Source organism: Chiloscyllium plagiosum, unplaced genomic scaffold (genome assembly GCF_037043375.1).
Source record: "Chiloscyllium plagiosum isolate Xiang-an unplaced genomic scaffold, Cpla_swu_hap1 HiC_scaffold_4, whole genome shotgun sequence".
NCBI classification, from domain to species: domain Eukaryota; kingdom Metazoa; phylum Chordata; class Chondrichthyes; order Orectolobiformes; family Hemiscylliidae; genus Chiloscyllium; species Chiloscyllium plagiosum.
The window spans coordinates 97069978-97090477 of NW_028270142.1; the positions used below are offsets into that span (position 1 = coordinate 97069978).

The 20500-nt window shown below is 39.6% G+C and overlaps 1 protein-coding gene across 4 annotated transcripts in view; it reads left to right on the forward strand.

Annotated features, from left to right (window-relative positions):
• The window catches only part of LOC122549028 (RNA-binding Raly-like protein), a 913629-nt gene that overhangs the window by 255118 nt on the left and 638011 nt on the right, over window positions 1-20500 (forward strand). The window lies entirely within an intron of this gene.

The following is a 20500-nucleotide window of genomic DNA, read 5'->3' on the forward strand; positions in this document are numbered from 1 at the left end:
ATAAATATTCTTTAAAATCAGCGATTCAGGAAAGAGTACATATGTTACTCCTTGTTCGTGTGAATGGCTGCTAGCCAGTGCTCATACCATTTATTTATATTCTCATGAATATGCAAACTTCCCAAAAATATATGCATGAAAAACACTGATGCAGATGCTAAAAAAGCCATTGAGAAACATCCTTGAATAATATCAATGATTGTGGTTACAGATTTGTGTTTATTGAATGAATTGAATAATCATTGAAATTTTGAGGATCACATTCTTTTGGGACCATTTAAGATCCTGTTGGGAATGGTGAGTATGAAGGGTTAAATTTACAGTTGCTTGGTGGTACTGTACAAAACTTGAATTTTTGTGAAAATAATTTGCTGAATAAAAGCGACATAAAATCGAAGCTTTTTCTCTTGCAATCATCTGGGCAGTTTCAAGAATGGCTTTTGGAGTGCACTGTATGATCAAAGGAGGAGATTTTAACCACCTCATTGACTTCGAGGTAGACAGAATGCCAATGGGTCTCGGGTATCCCCCTGCAATCTAAACAGCTAATGGACGTGTGTGGGGAGTTGAGGGTGGTAGATGTATGGAGGCGTCTCCACCTTAATGGTAGTGATTTTACCTTTTATTCCAACCCACGCAAATGCCACACGAGAATTCATATGTTCTTTGCTTCACCGGTCTGGTTGGATTTGATGTTGTCCTGCAGGATTGGGAACATAGCTATCTGAGACCATGCGGCAGGGTACTTTGATGTCAAGATTAAGGATAATGGAGTAGACACGTGACACTGGTGCATGGACCCATTTCTTTTAAAAGGCAGTAAATGTATAGAGGGGCCTTATGGGACATCCACTCTGGTATGGCTAGTAATCAGTCGGTGATTTGGGAGACCACCAAGGCATACTTCAAGGGTTTGATTGTCTCATATTCAACAAGCAGGAATAGGCAGAAAGAAGAGCGGCAACAGATGCTCAAGGCCCGGCTAAAAGCAGCTGATTCGTCATCTGTTGTCAAGCTGGTCTGGGCTGCCCTGAATTCAGTGCTTACACTGGTGGCGAAGATAGAGATCTCCTTTGTGAAGCAAAGGTTATTTGAATACGGGGATAAGCCAGGTAGATATTTGGCTTATCTGGCTAGGAAGAAAAATGCTCCGCAGTCCATTGTGTCCATTAGGGAGAGAACTGGTCCTATTACTCACGTGTCGAAAAAGATTAATGCCATATTTTGGAAATTCTGTGTGGAGTTATGCTGGTCAGAGGGCTGAGGATGGGGTGGCAAGATGGAATCCTTTTTCGAGAACCTGGATCTCCCCAGCATAACCGCATAATAAGTCTCCCTTTTAAATGCACCCTTGACAATACAGGAGGTGCAGGAGGCGGTAAGACAGCTCCAAAGTGGCAAAGCACCTGGCCAGACGGATTCCTGAATGAGTTCTACAAGGAGTTCATAAACATGTTGGCTGAGTCAGTCCTAGGAATGTATAATCGCTCATATAACCTGGACTTCCGCTCTCTCTTAGGGAGGTCAATAGCTCCCTCATTTTAAAGAAAGGAAAAGACCCTGAGGACTGTGCCTCATATGGACCTATCTCATTGCTGAATATAAATTTTAAAATCCTGTCAAAGATGCTGGTCCTGGGATTGGAAAAGATATTGCCCACTATTATAAAAGACAACCAGATGGACTTCATTAAGGGCCGTAGCTCTTCCAATAACATTAGGAGGGTGCTGGATACAGTGCAGATATGAGATTGATTCCAGGTTTGGCGGTCTCCTTGGACGCAGAAAAGGTGTTTAATCGGGTGGAGCAGCCATATCTTTTTGGTGTCCTAGAATGCTTTAGTCTTGGCGGGGTGGGCTTTTGCTAAGTGGGTGGCAGTGCTGTGTAGTGATCACAAGGCGGTGGTTCTTACGAGCGCCGTTAAATTGGATAATTTTAGCGTTGGGAGAGGCAACTGACAAGGGTGTCCTCTCTTACCGTTATTATTTACCTCAGTAATTGAACCATTGGCCGAGGCCATCCAGAAGGATCCTGAAGTAGTGGCTGCACAGGTAGAGATAGGAGAGCACAAAACAATTTTTAGCTAATATGGAAAAGTCCTTACGCCAATTAATACAAAAAATTAAACTATTCAGCATCTTCTTGAGATATAGAATAAATTTTACAAAGTCGGAAGCTGTACTCTTGGGGGCTTGGTGGGAGTGCCTGACCTGGAGGATGGAACCCAGTTTCCCTTTCGACGGTCGCAAAATTTTTTTTTATCTGGGTATTTTTATTAGCCCCATTTTCCATCAGCTGTACAGAGCTAACTTTGTACAATTGTTATGTAGGATAAGGCAGGATCTGCAGCAATGGAAGGAGTGGCCATTATCTTGGTTAGGCTAAATAGCCTTGATTAAAATGAATGTCCTTCCTTGGTTACTCTATCCAGTGAGATTGCTCCTGCTATTGCTGCTCAGACAGGTGTTGCGGGGACTAAATGGCTGGCTTGGATCCTTTATCCAGTGTCATAGATGTCCTCTCATTAATTTACAAAGTTGCAGTTCCCATAGGGTATGTTGGATGGGGCAGATGGTGGTGGAGGAGGGAGATGTGGGGTGGGGGGGTGGGGTGGTGAGTAGGTGGATCTCCCAGATCTGAAGTGATATCAAATAGGTGCCCTATTGTCATATGTGGGTGACTGGTTGCATAAGTATCCCAAGTCGATATGGCTTGACATCAAGGCTTCTCAGGTAAGATGTCTCCTCGTTAATTTATTGTTTACGGATATAGCGAAATCCGTGGCTGAGCATTGTAAAAGCCCGATTATCTAATACATGGCCAAACTGTGGAGGGCGAGGGAAATTCACATAAGACCTCATTGTTCACCCCTTTAGTTGGAGCCCCAGGATTTAAACCGGGGTCAATGGACTCTGGCTTTAAAGCATGGGAGGTCAAGGGAGTCTCCTGTTTGGGAGATTTATTTGAGGGAGTGGTCCTGATGTGTTTTTGACCAATTAAGTCACAAATGTGACCGACCTAGTAGGGACCTCTTCCAGTATTTCTAGATTAATGACTACATACAGAGAAAGACCACGCTCTTTAATCAGCCCGATAAGCCTGATATAGAGCGAGGAGTGCTCCGGTGTGTGGGCACTCTCTCGGTTAGTACCCTATACCATTTACAGAGGGGGTGCGCCCTGGAGGATGTGGAAAGACTCTATGGAGTTGGAGTCAGGAACTAAGAGAAGAAATTTCGTTTGAGACATGGGAGAACATATGGGAGAATGTGAAGAAAATTTTGATATGCAATAAAGCGCAAGCTATGCAGTTGAAGATTCTTCACAGGGCCCATATGGCTCTAGAACGGTTGGCTAAATTCAAGAAAGGAGTGTCTCCAGGATGTCCTAAATGTAAAATTGGCATAGGCACACCCACACATTGTTTATGGTCATATTTCAGGATCCATGAATATTGGGGTGCCATAGTTAGTGAGTTGGGAGGGATTCTGGGAATCGAGGTGAAGGCGATCTTTATCCCTTCTTTTGGGATTGCCAAATTTGCCCTCGTTGGATGAGCACGGGAAGAGATTATTTAACATTCTCACACATTGTGTAAGGAAGAACATTCTAATGAACTGGATGTCAGAAAAAAAACCAGGTCTCATGGGGAGGGGCATAGATTGGTGATGGAGCACATCCCACAAGATTCTCCCACAAATGTGGTGCACCAGAAAACAGAACCATTTTATAAGGCGTTGCAGTCCTTTTCAAAATACATCGATACAGACTTGTCAGTAATACTGACCAGTGCCTTTATATAGACATGGGGGCCACATTTGGCAGTCCAAGGAACTTGGGGGGAGGAAGTTTGATAAATACAGGTTTTACAACTGATACTCGCTTGGATGGGAGCCTCGGTGGAGGTGCAGCAAGTGGTGGAATTGAATTGAATTGAGTTTAATTTAGTTTAATTTAAGTTAATTTGACTAATGTTAAGCTAATTTAAGGGGTTTTTTTGTCATCATTTTAGTATGTTCTTGTAGAGTAGTAGGTAGTTTCCTGTTAATGTTTCTGTAATCTAAGATTGTAATATTGCTTTTCTTTCTTGTTTTTTTATAATTTTGTAAAAGAATAAATACTTCTTCTAATACAAAGAAATGTAAAAAAAAAGTAATAAATAGTTTTAATACAGACTTTCTGCAACTTTCTGCACCAAATATAAATGTATGTATGTAAGAAAAAACCTTGAAGTGTAATTTGTAAAATGTGATTACTCCCAATTGTACAATTATCCAAATTTGCAATATGTGTTTTTATTAATCATTCATGGAATATGGGCATTTCTAGCTGGGCTGGTATTTATTCACCATCCCTAATTGCCCATTAGTGTGGTGAGCTGTCTTTTTACACTGTTAGAACCCTTGGTGTGTAAGGATACCCACAGTTAGGATGGAAGTTCTAGAATTTGAACCCAGCATTGGTGCAGGAACAATGATACAGATCAGGCTCACCACTTTTCTTTCTCAGCATTTATAGTGATATCTACTTTAAAGAATGAACTTGACTTTCGAACAAAAAACACTATGAAATTCAACAAGAATATTAAAAAGTAAATTAAACCGAAGTAATCTCCTGGTAATATGCATGAAAGATAGGTTATTTCAACATCAGCACCATAATAAAAACTACACCGCTGTTGACCATCAGTAAGTCCAAAAGAATTGGTAACGTTCCTGGTCGTTGAAATTAGCTCACGTAGATTAGATTCTAGTGGGCCTGGATGTAATAATAGAGCAGCCATGGTAATGCTTCAAATTTTGTTTACCATTACTTGTTGAGTTTCAGAATTTTCCTTCGAGATCATTCTGGAATATGTAGAGCAGAATCAGAAGCAAAAATAGCATTTGACGAGATTTTTAAGGAGATACAATGACTAGTGTACTTAGGTGGAATGGGCTTTGATCAACTGCAGTGTTATTATTTGTATATTGGAGAGGCTATACCATCCTTCCATATTTGTTTGAGCTCTACCAAATTCCAGTGCTTTGTGGCAGTTCTGCTGAGATTGTTAGCCATTGGCTTCAACTTTGATTTTCACTGGACCTCTCAGGCCATCTATAGTTGACACCTTCAGTCATGTCATTGTCACTTTGAAATCAAATCGTTCTCATGTTTTCTGTCCTCAAGCAATCCATAAACTTAGGCCTTATCTCACCTTCTCTGCTTGAAGTTTCATTGGCTCCTCAACACTTCCAATATAAAATTCACAGTTTAAATCCCTTCAGGGCTCTATCCCATCTCCCCTTTTCATATGAAACCAGCTACTGTTGACCTCCTTCTTTCTGTTGCTTCGAAACTGGCCTTTACTGCCCTCATGAAGCACATGTAATGTTTGTTACCATCTAAGTTGCTGGTAAATGGTGTGATAGTAATATTAATGTAGCACAACACAGTGATATGACTGACCACTGTTAGTAATCATGACAGATTTTGTGTCTGAGTAAAGGTTAAGGTAAGACAGAAATACTGTGTGCCTGTAAGTTCAGAATGAGGCAAAAAGGCAAGACTAAGCAAAGATGTTGTGAGTATCCAAATAGACAGAAAGTGAATGAACAATAAGATACCAGCAATGTGCCAGAGCTGCGCTTTGCTGTGATGCATGAGATGGGTGACTGTACAAGAAGCATTGTAATAGAAGGTGTTGGTGGGCTCCAAAGTGCAACATTAAAGTAGTGAACTCTGTCGGAGTTGTGCAAGATAGCCTGAGAGTTGCCATAATGTTGTGGTGAGACCGATGCGTGTCCAATGCCAACCTCGATGGATTAGGGTACAGGAAATTGCTGCCCTTGAAGCTTTGTCGGAGATGTCAGGGAAATGCAGGCCAAGATTGAAGCTCAGAGTAGTGAGTGACAGATGGAACTGCCAAGTACCCACTCTGACTTTCATGTTGAGAATGGTTGTCATCGAGTTTCTTCTTGTTGTGTGGAAGAATACCAAATTGCATATAAATGAGGCAAGAATAAGAAATAATGAGATATAAATACATTCAAATAAGCCCATCACCACTCAGTGAAATTCTTATCTTGCCATTAAATGTTGAGAATCTAATTTTTATGATCTTGCCTGATTTTTCCAACTTACTTACCTAGTCTATGAGATCCAGGAGTTGGGAAGATTCTGTCTGATGGACCAAATGTATTGATTGGATTGAAAAAAGTAGGAAACATTCTTCCAGTAATCTTTCATGAAACGTTTACACATAATGTTTCTCTAAGAATTTTTAATTTTTCTTTTCAGTGAGAGGATTTTGATTGCGGTAATGGAAAGGTCACATTTAATCAATCAATATTTAACCACAATTACTTTTATTTGTGGCATGTACATTTATAGCTTTTAGTTGAATATGAATTTTATAAATTATCACAGTAATTCACAATGACATATAATTGGGCAAAAAAGGCTTTATTCAAGGGTAATTTTCTTCTTTCTGACACTCAGATGAAATCTGTAAGTTAGATTTTCTACCAGATGATTTCCCTTCCATCTAATATTAACAATCATTAGCATACACATTGAACTTCAAACTTAAAGCTTCAGTGAACAGCCTAACTTTCTGTGCTGAGATTCATTGAGAGTCATATCCACTTCAACATAAAAAAGAAACTTAAAATTGTGATAAAATAGCAGATAATTAAGCAAGTGATTTTGAAAATTAGAATCATTGTCATTACAGGATATAGACTTTTTTAAGCTTTAGGAAGATGGCTTTGAAACTGGAAGAGTAGTTAAGCATAGCGTCATGCAGTTTTATACCCTGGAAAGAGACCCTTCGGTCTCTTATGTTTGTGCCAGTCATCAAACATACAAGATATTATGATTCCATTTTCCAGCACTTGGCCTTATGCTTTGTATGGCATTTCAGCTGCTCCTCAAAACAGTTCTTAAATGTTTTCAGTGTTCCTGCCTCTATTAAACTTCAGGCAGTGAGTTCCAGATGCTCTCATACCTCTGGGTGAAATTTGTTTTCCTCAAGAATCTTCTAAGTCTCCTCCACTTTTTGTTAAAACCATGTTTCCAGCTATTGACCTATCTACTAATGGGAAAAGTGTCTCCTTATCTACTCTGTTTGTGCCCCTTCGAACTTTGTGTACCTCATTCAGATACCCCCTTCAGACTCCCTGCTCTAAGAAAAACAATCCTAACCCACCAATAGTCTCTCTTTATAGCTGAATCACTCTAGCCAAGACAAAATCCTGATGAATCTCTTTTGCACCCTCAGAATGCAGTCACATCCTTCCTATAGTGTGCCATCTGAACTGCACACCGTACTCCAGCTGCGTCCTCATTAACATTGCATAGAGCTCCATCATAACCTCCTTGCTGTTGTATTCAGTGCCTTGAGTAATAAATATAAAATTTCCATATACATTCCTAAACATGTTACTAACCTGTCCTGCTGATTTCAGAGATCTATGAAATGTACACCAAGGTTACTCTGATGCTCTTTATTTCCTGGGCCCTACCATTCAATGTGTACACCCTCACTTTGTCAGTCCTCCCTAAATGATTCACCTCTCAATTTTTGGGATTAAATTCCATTTGGCACAGACCAGCCTATCTTGATTGTCCTATTGTCTAAGGCTTTCCTCGTCACTACTTATCACATCATTGTGTCATCTGAGCACTTATTGATCATACCAATTGCATTCATGTCCACATCACTAATGTGTCCTCCAAACAGCAAAGGGGCAAGCACTGAACCCTGTAGTACACCAGCTTCCAATCATAACAATTACCCATTGACAGTCATCTGCTGCTTCCTTCCACTGAGCCAGTTTTGGATCCAATTTACCCTGGATGCCATGGCTCTGGGCTTCTTAACCAGTCTGCCATGCAAGACCTTACCGTGAGCCTTACTGAAGTCTACGTAGACAACACCAATGGCTCTACCCTGATCTACATACCTAACCACCTCCTTGAATAATTCAATCAAATTGGCTGTACATATGCTTACATGTTCTAGTGTTTGCCTATAGGGTTTAATGCCAAATTTGTTTGACAAGGCTTCTTTGAAGTTTCTTAGGACATTTTGGTTTGTCAATGCTGCTATATAAATACCAATTATTGTTGAGGGGCCAGAAAAAATGAAAATATACTCATGAACTAGAATGAATAATTGATTTTAAAACAAATTTTAGGTTTCTTAATTCTAGTTTTAAATATTTCTTTTCTATCACAGTGTTAACTTTACCAAGCTAAAATTGTAAATTTACATCCAATCGCTGAAAACACGCAATTGTCAAAAGGGCTTGGGGGGAAAAGAGATCTAACTACAGTAATATGATAGAGCAAGTTCTAAATATATTCACATAAGAAGTTGCACTAATTTTTGTAAAACAGTGAACAATACCAACTGTCCAAGAGTTGAGAAAAATATTCTTCTGAAGTAGTGGTTTGGCAAAATGTACTAAGGAAATCAGTAATCACTGATTTAGAACCAAGAAATCATTATTGAAGAAACCAACTTGTTATTGAGTTTGGAATTGCTTCTCATTGAAACAGTCTTGTTTTTCAGCAGGAATTGAATTTGATCTATAAGGTTCCATATGATATTTGATGGATTTTGTATCATTGGATTTTGGTGGAATTACATTTTTAGCTCAAATTTTGTAATAAAAATGAGCAGATTAGTTGAAATGTTAACAATATGAACCACACAACATTCAGACACTTCTTAACCAACCGATTTCCCAACCAAAATGCTAAATGCAAGGAATGATGTCCTTTGGCTGTTGTCACTTTGGAAGGAATAGACACATGCCTTGCAGTTCTCCGGAGAAACTTAATAGAGATGGCAGTATTTGTGGAGTGAGAATCAGAGTTTGTTTAGTTTTGTCTTTTCTTCAGAACTCTTCTTTTAAAGAAGAGTCATATAGGACTTGAAATGTTGACTCTTTTTCTCTCTTCACTGGTGCTGTGTTTCCCCAGCATTTTCTGTTTGTACTTCACATACTCGGTATCTTCAGTAGGTGCTTTTATCCCTGCAATTTTTTTATGGGGACTGGTGGCCTTGGAATGGAGTGGGGGCATTCCTGCTCTTTCTGAACTCATAAATTAAACCTCTGAATATCCTATAAACCTATTTTCCTCCTCAGACCAACTGTCGGTGCCAGAGCAGCTGCCACAAACTCTCTGCTCTTTTCCAGTTTAAAATAGCATTGAGGTCCGAGTTTATGTAATAGCAATTTGATTTGCACACTTTAATGAGGCTCTAGTCTGACTCAGGCATTCATATCATATGCTTGGAAATTCAGGCATTTTGAAATTGACTAGGAGTATACCTTGCATTTCAACTGCACCATTTTTAGCTGCAGCCCTGTCTGGATAAAATGGAGGGAAGCAAATTAAGGATTCCCAATGTTTCCAATATGTTTCAGAAATGTAAATTCTGGTTTAAGAAGAGATATATTACATTCTTGGTGAGAGAAGCAGAGTTAATGCTTCAATATCTTCCATCCTAACCTATTGTGTATATCAAGCATTTATTTGCTTTTACTTCACATTTCAAGCATCTGTGCGACAGTGCTTCTTTTGCTTCACTCGTGTTTTCTAATGCAAGAGAAGATTTTACATGTATGTCCATATTCATGTAAAGGAAAATAGGAAAATCAAAACTACAAGAAAAAAAGAGCACAGATTTTATAGAACATTATGAACTGTAGTGCACATTGCAAATCACTAATGATGTAGTTAACTGCAGAAAGCCTATTATATTTTAATAGACCATAATGTTTCCAGAACCAAATAATACACTCTGTGTCGTGCCTTAGTCAGTTTTCCACACTGAAAATAGTATATAATGAGAAATTATTTTTGCAACTATTGTTAGTCTTCTTGTCTCTTGCCTTCATCAACTGGAGAAAATTGAAATATATTTGGTGTGGCAAAAAGACCAAAGAAGATTAAATTCTGCTAAACAAAGATGAAAGGGAAAAACATACTTTTATTCAGTGATAAATGCAATAATATGTGAATTATGTGAAAATTCACTAATACATTTTCATCTAATTAAATTGTTATTCTTCATTAATTTGTTGGATATAGGCATCACCAATTCCTGTCTAGTATTTTCAAGGCACGACCCGGGAGTGTGAAGGCATACTCCCATGCTTGGATACTTGCAACTCCAAAAACACTCAGAAAACTCAATCCCATCTACGACAAAGCGTCCCACTTGATAGTTTGTAAATTAACAATATTGGAGTCAAAAAGTGTGGCGCGGGAAAAGCATATCTGGTTAGGCAGCATCCGAAGTGCAGGAGAGCTGATGTTTTGAGCATAAGCTCTTCATCAAGAATGTTGGAGGGGCCCAAGCGGGTAAGTGATAAAAAGGAGGGAGTGGGACTGGGGGGAAAGTAGTTAGGAGTCGTCATGGTGGTTGGACATGTACAGGGACTGGATATCCATGGTGAAGATGAGGCATTGGAGGCTGGAAACCACAAGTCATGGAGGAGGTGGAGGACGTGGGTGGTGTCTTCAATGTATGTGGAGACATCCTGGACCAAGGGGGACAGAACAGTGTCAGGATATGTGGAGATAGTTTTGGTGGGGCAGGAGCAGGTAGAGACGATGGGTCGACCAGGGCAGTCAGGTTTATGAATTTTGGGTAAGAGGTAGAACCGGGCGGTGCGGGTTCCCGTTTGTCATGGCGGATAGACACATATAGGGACTGGATGTCCGTGGTGAAGATGAGGTATCACTTTCTCCGAATAGGCAATATTGGGTTTGTCCTGCTTTAATAGACATCATATGTCTTGGCAATTTTCTACTGTGCAAGGTAGATGTCAGTGTTGTAGCTAGTGAAGATCCTCCTGCTGAAGATAAAATGCTTATTTAATTAGATTTGACTGATACTATCAGGTTGACTTGAAGGTCTCCTGTTAGCTATTAATGTGACATATTTGGAGGGCTTGTATCACATATCCATGTTTCATCACCTTCCCTCACTTCAAAACAGATACAGGCTGTACTGTGTATTGAAAAGTCACTGATAACATTGCTGTTGGAGTATTTTGTTAAAAAATTCATTCCTTTTTCATCTTGGGAACAAACAGAGTCAATATTTGTCTTTCCATTCAAGCTTCCTTTGATGGACAATGTTTGACCTTTGAATTGGTATTCTGTAGCATTTGAAAGATGGATGGGATAGCTTTACCAGGGCTTGTTAATCGAAGACAGGGAACTCAAAGTTAATTAAGTTTATTTTCACCTAAGCACAGTTACAATGAAATGTCATCTGTTACAATCGGGTGAGGAGGTGACATATCTCAAATTCTTTCTTAACCTCTTCTTACAACAATTGCAACTAGTATCTCCTTTTTTAGCATGTTTCAGTGGAACTTCATTATCCTGGCTAAAAATGAAGTAGAGCCAATTCCAAGGTTTTCTTGAGTGAAAGAGGGTGGAGTTTTGTTGCCTGAGGAAAAAAAGATGACACAACAAAACCCACAAAGTTCAGGTAGTGAGTTCGGAAAGAAGTTTGGGTAATCAGGGTATCTTACACAGAGAAGATTGCGCTTCAGTTTTTTTTTAAGAATCCCTGAGTGCGGTGAGAATGATATCTAAATCAGCTTAGCTGCTATCTTATGTCCATAGGAGTGACAAAGCTTGGAGATATCCTTTAATGGAAGGTTTTCAAAGTTGTTTTATTTCATTGGTACTGTTGTGAATAGATTGCGATGGAGAGAGGAGCTTCCTGTATCCCTGCTGTGGTTAATCCATGTTGTTTTCACTCAGTTTGCTACTCAAAGCTTGCTACTGAAATATGGTTTACATATTTCAAGCCTAGCTCAATGACCTTTTCCATATATTTTTTTAACCAGCCAAATCGTTCCGTAATAAAATATTGATCCTAAGCATTGGTAAGCTTGATTACCAAGTTGAGAGCACCGATATCTTGGAGAAAGTGGATTTCTGTCTTTGACAATGTAAAAAATATCAGTAGCCACCATTCCTGTTGATACAAACTCCTGATAATTATTCTAGTCCACTATCATCCCTGAGCAGACCTTGATCATCCATAATGTTACAAACACTGGTCTTGAACTTTGAGTTTCTGGGAAATGCCAAGACCTGCAATTTTGCTGCATATGCTTTGGTTTCTCACTTGCCACCCATCCACTTTCCTTCTTTGAATAGTTGAGGACAGTTCTGTTCTTCCTCTACTCTCCAGCTTGTTTCCAGGGTATTTACCATGTATTTATCCAGCTCTGGTCTATGATGGCTTCCTAACCCCAGGTTCCGTGAGTTTCTGTATCTTTGTGTGAGCTCATAGTCATCAGCCAGAATTTCTGCTTGTTTAAACCCTGCTACCATCTGTTCCCCACTGCGAGTCTAAACTGGAAAGGATATTGAGTTCGTAAATTCCTTGAGAATTAATTCATGTAGTTTTTTATGGGTTGCTTCAATTTTTAATGTCTGTACCCACTGGTTAAAAGCAGACTTTATATTCACATTCATAATCGAGGTATATTCAATTAGGCCATTTCTTGAGGATATAGATTTTTTACCTACATGCTTCTAGTACTAACTGACATGCATTTAAAATAGCCTCTTTTGATGCCTTATTATCAATGGGACTTCTCAGATAAGACAGAATAATTTTGAGAGATAACACTTTTTGCTTTCGATAGAACAATAATGTCAACTCATGGGGTACCTGCTTTAGCCACTTTGCTACTCTTGCAAAAACAATTAAAAATGCATCCACCCTTTCCTTATTAAGCTTAGTGATCAAATGTACAAACTTAAATCCTTCAGCACTTAAGCCTGAGTTTGATGTGGCTCTTTAATCAGAGTTGCTGTCTATCTCCCTTCTCATCTTGAGTTGTCTCAATTGGAACTCATCTCTTTTTGGAATCACTTTATTGGAATTAACTTTCTTCATTTCATTCCTGTCCTTGTCTCCTCTTTTTTTTTCTGGCCCTGCAATAAAGTTAGCTGTGTCCTTTTTAAAAATCACATTTGGTCCACGGCAGATTCAGGTATTAAAGTCGCATCATGAAAGTTGGATATCAATTGTTCATCACCAAATAGGGGCATGGATAGAATAAATAGACAAGGTCTTTTCCCTGGTGTGGGGAAGTTCAGAACGAGAAGGCATAGGTTCAGGGTGAGAGGGGCAAGATATAAAAGGGACCTAAGGGGCAACCTTTTCACGCAGAGGGTGGTGCGTGTATAGAATGAGCTGCCAGAGGAAGTGGTGGAGGCTAGTACAATTACAGCATTTAAAAGGCATCTGGATGGGTATATGAATAGGAAGGGTTTAGAGGGATATGGGCCAAGTACTAGCAAATAGGACTAGGTTAGGTTAGAATATCTGGTCAGCATGGACGCGTTGGACCGAAGGGTCTGTTTCCATGCTGTACACCTCTATTACTCTACATGTGTAACGTGCTGATGATGATACATACCTGGCATTTCAGTTGGTTAAGGTTCTTGCATATATTTCCATTAGATATAGAAGTAGGCTATTCAGCCCCTCGAGCCTTCTCTCTGCCATTCTGTGAGATTATCTCAGATCTGATAATCTTCAACTCCACTTTCCTTCATTTTCACCAAAACCATTGATTTCTTTGCCGAGTGAAAAGCTGTCTATCTCAGTCTTGAATACACCTAATGAGCTCAACAACCCTCTGTAGTAAAGAATTCCATAGATTCCTTCTGAGAGCAATTCCTCCTCATCTCTGTCTTAAATGTGTGGTCCGTTGTTCTGAGATTATTCCCTACGCCCCAGATTCTTCCACAAGGGGCAACAACCTTTCAGCATATACCCTGTCAAGTACTCTTAATGATCTTCTCTGTTTCAGTAAGGCTGCTTCTCATTCTTCTGAATTTCAAAAAAGTACAGGGCAAACTTACTGAACTGCTCCCCATACGACAGTCTCTCCATACCCAGTAACCGGCTAATGAATTTTCATTGGACTGCACCTAGTACTAGGATATCTTTCCTTAGATAAGGGGCCCAAAATTGTTCATAGTATTCCAGTTGTGGACTGACCAGTGCCTTGTATGGTTTTAGCAAAACCTCTGTACTTTTAAAATAAAGGTCATCATTCCATTTGTCTTCCCTATTATTAGCTTTTCAATAACACAAGCTAAATTAACAACCTAATTAAGATGACAGAATTATAGAAGCAGTTACTGGTAAATATGCTGTAATGTCTAGGCTATTGAGCTATGGAGTGCTGAATGAGTGGCAGCAATGTAATAATTCACCTCTCCAATCTTGGACCATGGAGTTAAAACCCAGTGACGTTTTTGATTCTAATCACTACTGGAAGATGCAAATTGTTAAAGTTGGACACAGACAGCATAAGCCAGACCATTCACGGTTAAATGGCCAATAACCAATCATTATTGAGACATTTACAAGGATGTTGCCAGGGTTAGAGGATTTGAGTTACAGGGAGAGACTGAAAAGGCTGGGGCTGTTTTCTCTGGAGCATCAGAGGCTGAAAGGTGACCTTATAGAGGTTTATAAAATCATGAGGGACATGGATAGGTAAACAGACAAGGTCTTTTCCCTGTGGTGGGGAGTCCAGAATTAGAAGGCATAGATTCAAGGTGAAAGGAGAAAAATTTAAAAGAGACATAAGGAGCATCTGCATGGGTATGTGAATAGGAAGGGTTTAGAGGGATATGGGCCAAGTGCTGGCAAATGGGACTAGGTTAGGTTAGGATATCTGGTTAGCATGGACCAGTTGGACCGAAGAGTCTGTTCCATGCTGTACATTTCCATGACTCTATGAGAACTGCCACTTAAATAGTGAGACAAGAGCCCTAATGATGTTAGTGTAAAATGAAATGTGTCAATGCCTTTCACATCAGATTTTACCCGCTCTGGTGAACTTGATTGAGTTGCTGGATTAACTCCATTGATGGGTTCATGCAGGATCATCTTATTACAAAGGTCGGTGTCACATGGAGTCTTTGCCATCTGAGTCTTCGCTGAAGAAATGGCCACCATATGTCCTTTCTTATACCCTATTTCTGAGTTCTTCTGGAATGTTCTCTGACTTCAGCCAATGGGGTCACAGGGTACAGGTCATAGCACCCAATGGGATTAGGCCAGGTCATCCTATGTGTACCCATCCCCTTTTTAAGATATGATTCCTCCGTGGTGCCAAGGAGTCTGGCTGAAACTAGGGAATACGCAAACATAACATCTTTCCCTATTTTTCTGCCTGACTACCTCTTAATGGATTTCAGGTCATAATGACTATCCCATTGTTCGGATCGAGTACCTTTGTTCAATTTGCAAGATAAGTCTGGACTGATCATTATTTGCCTTTGACCTGTGGTAACCTTGGCGTTTTTGCATTCCATCAGGCCTAGCTGGCAGAAACTGTTTGGCTAATTTTATGTTGGGCAATGTTGCTTAGGCAATTGGCACTTAGCTACAGTCTGATATTTTGTAAGCAAACTACATAATTGGCATGAATCGTTATTTTCTGGAGATTTTTTCATTAATGGCACATAAATGTTATAACTTTCAGTTTAAGTATTTAGAAGTGTAAAAGTAATTATTTTTAGAAGCCATGTTCTCGATATTAGTTATAAATATGTATTGCAATTTTAGAGTTTTCATGTGTTCAGCAACTGGAAGCCCCACCCTCCCACCACCTCCCCCCAGCAATACTATTTAAAAGTTAATTAACTCCTTATAGGTTAATTGCTGGTTGATTTCTTCTGGCTATTACTGCGAATCCACAAGTATTTAGTGATTTCACATTGCAAAATTTTATAGATTGTTGTTGATACTGAAGAACACTTTGTTGACTTCAAAGCTTCTGCAAAAAACAAGAAGTCACAAATTTGGGTGTACTCAGACTTATTCCCCTTCAAATTCAACATAATTTAGAGAAATAACAGAGGCCAGGAATAGCTAGACAACGTACTAGAAGAGAAAAGAGGATGTGAAGATGGACTCACAGTAGAAGGTATATCAATTTGGTTGTTGTGGGAGCAATTCTACCTCAGCGATGAACAATGCATGTGATGTCAGTGCATCATTAAGGACACCCTGACTGAAATCTGCCATCTGCAATCCCAGATTAAGGTATAGACCTCATTGTCATTGGCTGTGAAGGTGACTGTGGCAATAAATATTTGTGCACCTGGCTTTTTCCAAGTTGGAAATGAAATTAGTTCCAACTCTCAATTTGCTAATCTACACAATGAGAACCAAATGCTTAACATTCTCCATTATCAAAGAAGCAGATAAAGTGATTGCATGGTTTTGTTAAGAGTGTAGTCTTTTCCAAGATTCATGATGTCTTTGAATCACCACAGAACACTTTATGGACACATCATCACAATGCCAAAGAACAATCAGGCAACGTGCCTTCATGACTACAACCCCGTGGCTCTGACATTGAGTGATAGAGTCATACAACACAGAAACCGACCCTTCGGTCCAACCAGTCCATGATGGAAAAATCCCAAACTAAACTAGTTCCATCTGCCTGCTCCTGGCCTGTTTCCCTCCAAACCTTTCCTATTCATTATCTATCCAAATGTTTTTAAACATTGTAATTGTACCCACATCCATCATTTACTCAGGAAGTTCATTCCACACCCATCATTATGAAATCTCTTAAGAGCTTAGAAACAGCACACATCCAGTCCAGCATCTCAGATTAATTTGATCCACGGCAATTCACCTATAGTCGCAATAGGTCCATAGCAGATGCCGTCTCCCTGGTTCTACATTCATCCCTGGAACATTTGGATAACAAGGACTCCTACATCAGACTCCTATTATTGACTTTAGCTCTGCCTTCAATCCCATAATTCCAACAAGACTCATGTCCAAACGCTTAGGCCTAGGACTCTGACTCCCTCCTCTGCAACTAGATCCTCGGCTTCCTGACCCGCAGACTGCAATTGTTATTTTCCACAATAATCCTCAACACCGGTGCTCCAAAAGGCTGTGTACACAGCCCCTTACTATACTCCTTATGCACTTATGACTGTGTGGCAAAGTTTAGTTCTGACTCCATTTACAAATTTTCTGATGACACCACCTGGATCTCAAACAATGATGTGACACAGTACAGGAAGGATGTAAACAGCTTAATGGCATTGTGTGAAGACAATAATCTCTCCCTCAATGTCAGCAAAATGAAGGAGGTGGTCATCGACTTCAGGAAGTGGACTGGAGGACATGCCCCTGTCTGTGTCAATGGTGCTAAGGTGAAGGTAGTTGAGAGCTTCAAGTTCACCAACGATCAATAACGATCTATCCTGGAGTAAAGATCACCAATGATCTATCCTGGTTCATCCATGTCAATGCTACAGGCCTTATGCTTGAAACGATAAAGGGCTTATGCTTGAAACGTCGACTCTCCTGCTCCTGAGATGCTACCTGATCTGCTGTGCTTTTCCAGCACCACACTTTTCAACTCTGGTGTCCAACATCTTCAGTCCTCACTTTCTCAGTGTCAATGCTACAGTCAAAAAAGCACACTAATGCCTCTCCTTCCTCAGAAGGCTAAGGAAATTTGGCATGTCCACATGACTCCTACCAATTTTTATATATGCAACATAGAAAGCATCCTATCCGGATGCATCACAGCTTGGTATGGCAACTTGTCTCCGCAAGACCGCACGAAATTACAGAGTCATGAACACAGCCCAGACCATCATGAAATCCAGCCTTCCTTCCATTAACTCCACCTACACTTCCTGCTGCCTCAGGAAAGCAGCCAACATAATCAAAGTCCTTTCCTATCCTGGTTATGTTCTCTTCCATCCTTTTCCATTGGGCAGCATACAAAAATTTGAAAACACCTATCAACAGATTTAAGAATTCCTTCTTCCCCACTGTTATCAGACCTACAAACAGACCTCTCATTTATTAGAGTTGATCTTTCTTGGCACCTTCTCTGTAGCTGTAACACTATATTCGGAATTCTGTTCTGTTACCCTGATGTAATTAGGTAAGGTATGATTTGTCTGGTAAGCACACAGTACAATGTTTTTCACTGAATCTCAGTACGTGTATCAATAATAAATCGAATCAAAATAATATGTAAACTCTGCTTCATACCAGAGTCACAAGAATTCCTGCTCTCCAGCCTTCTGCTGGTATATAATCATGTGCAGAAAATAATGCCATTGCCCAGTTTTTTGGCAACAAGGATGATGCCTTTATTCTGTGGCTGTCCATTGTGCATTTGAACAACCACAGCAAACAGCTACTGGTCATCAAGGGATATTCAATTACAATAAGAGCTATGACTCTGTAACCCATGAACCTATGCACTGCATGCATACACATGTACGTACTTTGGGATGATACAGACCACAGACATGCTCAAAAATGGTGCCATTCGTAGACCTTTTAAGAGAGACTGTCTCATATTAAGCATGCAAGCTAGCTTTAAATGGTTCTAGCCATTCGAAATTTGCCCATTATGAAGGTAAATAATAGGATAGTTTATGGGCACCATTGCTGTTGTACTCACATCACTAGACTAGGAGTCCTGAACCCTAATCTAATGTCCTGGTGAAAGGATTTCAAATCCCACCATGGTAGATTGTGATATTTGAATTCAAACATAAATCTGAAATAAAAAACAACAACATAGTCTTATGTAATCACTGCCAGTTGTCATAAAAGCTCAGTTCATTAATCTCCAGTAGGGAAGGAAATCTGCCATCCTTACCTGATCTGGCCTACACATGTCTCCAATTCCATACCGTAACTCATAACTGACTCTGGGCAATTAGGAGCATGCAATAAATGCTGGCTTAGCCAGCAACACCCACTTTTCAAGACTGAATAAAAAAGAACTTAGCACTGGCTCAGTGCTGAGGTTATTGAGGTACACATGAGTGTTACACTTGCTGCACAATCTGCAATCCCATTTTCATAGACAATCCCACTGTATTAATGATCTCCCTCATAGGATTAGAATCTTCCAAATGAATGTAGGTAATTTAATCAAGGAATACCATTTGGATGAGGGGAGGTGACTGAACGATTAGATGACTCAGCTAGGAACAACTTCAGGAGGTCCAGCAAATTTTGGCAGCCAGGAATTATGCAACCCAGCTGATAAACGGTAATTATCAGTAATGGTAATCTCAGTATTTGGATTGAGGAGAAAGCACACACCACCCTTTTTGGAAGCAAAGGGCACTCAGACTCCTCCTGGACCTATAAGAGAAAATGTCAAGCTTATCCGAAAAACGTGTTGACTTTTCAATCAGCTTATAGCTTCTGCAGGTGCCATGCCATCATCCAGGTGAAAATAGCATTCAGATCCCTTTGACATTACAGTTCCTCGATTTGCATCCATATTTGGAGGTACATACTGACAAAGGCATTTGCTTCAGTTGCTTGGAAATTCAGAAGTTCTTTCAAATCAGAACCAAATGCCAGCTTAACACATATTTCACCTGCACCATTTAAACTCCTGGCATGTCTGGATGAAATTAGATGGAACAAATTTAAATTCATCTCCATTTTTCTGAAATACAAGGTCTAGGTTAAGAACATTGTGCTCCATTCTTGCTTTTTTAATTCGAAAACAAGGTTTGCTTTTCTGTGGATTAGTATATTCATATAAAGGATTCAGAAAAATCAGACATGCAACCACAAAGATGCATTTAAGGTAAAGCTGATCAAGCATAAGAAGGAGAAAGGAATTTGATATGTAGATGAGGTTAATTAAGTAAAGATGGATATATGTTCAGGTGGAGTATAAGTATCAACATGAAAACGTTGAGTGAATTTCCCGATTTATGCAGGGAATGCAAGATAATTAAGAGAATCAGTGTTCACATGTTATTACAGAAACTAAAAGCTCATGGTTTTGCTGATAATATTTTGACATGGATAAATGATTGACTGACAAAAAGCAGAGATTAGGAATGAGTGTTTCAAGGTGGCAGAATATCACAAGTGGTGTGCCAGAGGGGACATTGCAAGGACCTCAACTCTTGACAATTTGTATTGAAAGAAAGGTAGAAAAGTGAGTTGTAATGGGAAAATAAGGAGGCTACAATGGGATAGATAGGATTAGTGAGTGGGCAAAGACCTGGCAAATGGAGTATAACGTGGCAAAATATAAAGTTATCCATTTTGATAGAAAGAATGAAAAAGAAATATTATGGCAAGAGGTGGCAGCATTCTGATATGCAGAGAGAGAACTGGGTGCCCTAGTGCATGAATCAGATAAAGTTAGTATGAAAGTACAGCAAGTAACAATAGTTAATAGAATGTTTTGTTTTATTGCGTGCAAGAGTAGGGAAGTTATGCTTCAATTATGCAGGGTATTGATTACAACACATCTAGAGTACTATGTACAGTATTGTCACTGTAATTAAGAATGTTAATGCATTGGATGTAGTTCTGAGGTTTACTCAGCTCAAACATCCAGAATGAATGGATTACCTTATGAGAAAAGGTTGGATAGGGTAGGCCTGGATCCTCTAAGTTAGAAGAGTTG